Here is a 340-nt window from a genome sequence, read left to right as displayed (position 1 = left end):
TCAAAATAAAATTCAAATTATTCAAAATTATTTCATTGCCATTTTATGTGTCATCATGTCCTTTACAAATGAAGAAATTATTTTTGTTACACTTAACAGATTAAAATGAATTCCGCTGTTGCTAAAAGTTGTCACTTTTGCACTCTTATATGCTTTGAGTGTGTTGTAAAAACTCTGCTGAATCTTAAGCTGGTTGTCTGGTTTTAGCTGGTCTTCCATCATGCTCAGAGCTGGTTTAAGCTGATCACAGTGGTCTTCCAAACTGACCACGCTGTGTTTAGCTGGTTTTAGCTGGTTGTTCAGCTGGTCTCCCTGGCTGAGCAGCTAAGACCAGCCTGAC

The sequence above is a fragment of the Sinocyclocheilus grahami genome, unplaced genomic scaffold (assembly GCF_001515645.1).
Source record: "Sinocyclocheilus grahami isolate Dianchi unplaced genomic scaffold, SAMN03320097.WGS_v1.1 scaffold987.1, whole genome shotgun sequence".
Taxonomy (NCBI): domain Eukaryota; kingdom Metazoa; phylum Chordata; class Actinopteri; order Cypriniformes; family Cyprinidae; genus Sinocyclocheilus; species Sinocyclocheilus grahami.
The sequence above is the reverse complement of the archived record's forward strand: the minus strand, read 5'-3'. Positions refer to the sequence as shown.